Source organism: Malus sylvestris, chromosome 9, assembly GCF_916048215.2.
Source record: "Malus sylvestris chromosome 9, drMalSylv7.2, whole genome shotgun sequence".
NCBI lineage: Eukaryota > Viridiplantae > Streptophyta > Magnoliopsida > Rosales > Rosaceae > Malus > Malus sylvestris.
In genome coordinates, this window is record NC_062268.1 from 6,234,897 (window position 1) to 6,238,630 (window position 3,734).

Sequence of the window (3,734 nt, forward strand, 5' to 3'; positions counted from 1 at the left end):
ACAAGAAAGCTCCCAAAACAGCATCAAATCTATAAACTAACAATATTGGATGAGAACTCCAAGTAAGCTAATGTGCCGGTCATCTGGAAAATTTTCTCTAAGTTTGGAAGCCCGAGCGGTCAATTGTCGTTATCCTCTTCCTTAATTTCATTATTCTAGAAACTAAGTTTGATTTATGCTATTCTCTGCCCACGAGTCAAAATACTCTAGAAATAGAGTATGATTCCAATACTCCTCTTCCTCCAAATCACAATGGATTTGATGAGTTGCTGGAATGCGACCACAAGTTACTATTAAGGATGGGCAACGGTTATGGTAGGCGGGTAACCGCGGTTATTTACCCATAATCGTTTAAGTATTTACCGTTTAACCGTTTACCTAATAAGTAATTGTATAAACAGGCATACTCATATCCATAACCGTTTAAACCTTTACCCGTATAATCATTTACCCATTAGGTAATTGTATAAACAGGTATACTTATACCCATAACCGTTTATAAACGATTAACTGTAGCCATAGCTGCGGCCGCACCTTCGATAATAGGAAAATCCCATGAAGAGCGAACCTCTGAACTTGCACCAAGTGTTTGATAAAATGTCTAAATGAACGGAGACAGCAAGTTTGCCATTAGGGAACTCAAAAAAGTCGAGGTTCACCTTGCCTTGAACAGTGGTCAAAAAGGGCAAGCGTTGGTGGGTTCTTGTTCAAGAGACTGAGACGAGTCGAAGGAGGTGGTGGTCGAGATCGGTTCTGCCAGAAAATGCACCTGAAAAATCTGCAGAAAAGAGGGTCGAGAGGCAGGAAACCGGGTCGTCGGATTGGCTTCGCGGTCGGCCTTTACAGAAATGGTAAGGCTGCTTCAGCTTTGCTGGAACTGCTATATGTAGAAGGTCCAACGATCATGTTGCTCCTACCTTTGCTCGCTTATTTATCTTTCGTTACAACTCTATTTCGCAAGTAGCCTTTGGCTACACATTCATGTGATCGAACTCTATCCGAAAATACTAATATTGACCACCAAAACTTTACGGAGTTTTAATGCGTAACTACAGAAAATCAAATTTTGTAACTAGTCAACTAAGATTCTAAAATGAACAAGAAAGAAAAAGAAAAAAAAGTGCTGTATCATTTAAACTTAATGAACATTCTACAAGGCCTCAAATGCCTGCTATTCTCTACAATGCACAGGTTTCCGTGATATGTTAACTCCGAACAGCCTCACCACTCCATGATCTTGAACCGTTCTTAGAGGGTCACCGACCCTACCATGCATCTCTCTGATCCCCGAGATGTCGAGGTTTCTAGGTCTACAATAAATGAACATCTTCTTATCCACCCCGATCTCTCAAACCTCACAACATCACCAACTTTCAGCTTCTTCTCCTTCACAAAACGAATCCACCCTTTGCTCAACACATAACTAGCTCTGACTACTACTCCAATAGCAATATCCAAACCTCCACACTTTCCCCACCTCATCCTCAAATTTCAACAAGACCCCTTTGCCAAACCCTACACTCAGATGAACCTGAAAATGCTTCTCGGCATGTTGTTTGGTATAACCATGCGGTTCAATCCCCCTACGTCGCTTGGTGTTGCCACTTTCTCGAAGAGCAACTCCCTGCCGCTACTACACGTGTCCCTTAAATCAAGGTAATGCTTCCATACGCTTTCCACCATCATCAAGGCCTACGGCACCACCACTGTACAACTTATACTTGTAAATCTCGAGCTCGTTGGCATAAGAATGTTTCCGAAGCATGTCAACGATCTCAGCTTTGGAATGGGACTCCAAGAAAAGAGCCTCGGTGACATCACGTTCGTAGGGTTTCATTTTGTTTCGACTGTTGTTTATGATGGCATCAAGACCCCGGAACTTTAGCGAGGCAATGTCGTAGGTTTTAGCAGCTTCTTCTTCATCGTTGAAGGTTCCCAACCCCACACGATGACTCTTCCCGTATATTTGAGCTCCCCATCTTCCATTTTACTAGAGTACTACTTCTTTGTACCTAGAAAAAGGCATGCAACTTGTTTGGACTTGCACCATTTGCTCCATTCATTGTTGAGTAATCACTAGGATGGGAAGATACCCACGGATATAAATAATCGCAGTTATCCGTCCATATATATAAAATTTACGATTACAGTTATGGGTAACTGTTTAAACAAATACATAGATACGGGTATAACCATTTACCCGTAAAATATAAATGGATGATTATGGGTATTACCCGAGATTACAAATGGGTATCCATTTAATCGTTTGTTTTAATATTTGTAAAATTTTAAAAAATTAAAATTAAAAAGCCTAAAAACTATTCAAGCTCTCCCAGACTCCCATCACCGTTTGTTTACCCGTGAAATTTTAATTTTTTTAAAATTTACAAATATTAAAACAAACGGTTAAATGGATACCCATTTGTAACCACGGGTAATACCCATAATCATTCATTTATATTTCACGGGTAAATGGTTATACCCGTATCCGTGTATTTGTTTAAACGGTTATCCATAACTGTATCCGTAAATTTTATATGGACGGGTAACTGCGATTATTCATATCCGTGGTATCTTCCCATCCTAGTGATTACTCAACAATGAATGGAGCAAATGGTGCAACTCCAAACAAGTTGCATGGCTTCTTCTAGGTACAAAGGAGTAGTGCTCAAATATACGAGAAGAGTCATCGTGTGGGGTTGGGAACCTTCAACGATGAAGAAGAAGCTGCCAAAACCTACAACATTGCCTCGCTAAAGTTCCGGGGTCTTGATGCCATCACAAACAACAGTCGAAACAAAATGAAACCCTACGAACGTGATGTCACCGAGGTTCTTTTCTTGGTGTCTCATTCCAAGGCTGAGATCGTTGACATGCTTCGAAAACATTCTTATGCCAACGAGCTCGAGATTTACAAGTATAAGTTGTACAATGGTGGTGCCGTAGGCCTTGATGATGGGTGGAAAGCGTATGAAGCATTACCTTGATTTAAGGGACATGTGTAGTCGCGGGAGGGAGTTGCTCTTCGAGAAAGTGGCAACACCAAGCGACGTAGGGAGATTGAACCGCATGGTTATACCAAAACAACATGCCGAGAAGCATTTTCAGGTTCATCTGAGGGTAGGGTTTGGCAAAGGGGTCTTGTTGAAATTTGAGGATGAGGTGGGGAAAGTGTGGAGGTTTGGATATTGTTATTGGAGTAGTAGTCAGAGCTAGTTACGTGTTGAGCAAAGGTTGGATTTTTTTTGTGAAGGAGAAGAAGCTGAAAGTTGGTGATGTTGTGAAGTTTGAGAGATCGGTAGGGGAGGATAAGAAGATGTTCATTTACTGTAGACTTAGAAACCTCGACATGTCGGGGATCAGAGAGATGCATGGTAGGGTCGGTGACCCTCTAAGGACAGTTCAAGATCATGGAGCGGTGAGGCTGTTCGGAGTTAACATATCATGGAAACCTGTGCATTGTAGAGAATAGCAGGTATTTGAGGCTTTGTAGAATGTTCAGTAAGTTTAAATGATAAAGCACTTTTTTCTTTTCTTTCTTGTTCATTTTAGAATTTTAGTTGACTAGTTACAAAGTCTAATTTTCCATAGTTACGCATTAAAACTCCGTAAATCTTTCGCGGTCAATATTAGTATTTTCGGATAGAGTTCGATCACATGAATGTGTAGCCAAAGGTTATTTGCGAAATAGAGTTGTAACAAAAAATAAATAAGCGAGCAAAGGCAAGGGCAAC

The 3,734-nt window shown here is 40.8% G+C and overlaps 2 pseudogenes; one reads left to right on the top strand and one right to left on the bottom strand.

Annotated features, from left to right (window-relative positions):
* The first annotated feature begins 252 nt into the window (after nucleotides 1–252).
* On the top strand, nucleotides 253–3,494 carry LOC126634630 (AP2/ERF and B3 domain-containing transcription repressor TEM1-like; annotated as a pseudogene).
* Nucleotides 1,172–2,050, bottom strand: LOC126582484 (AP2/ERF and B3 domain-containing transcription repressor RAV2-like; annotated as a pseudogene).
* Nucleotides 3,495–3,734: the final 240 nt, after the last annotated feature.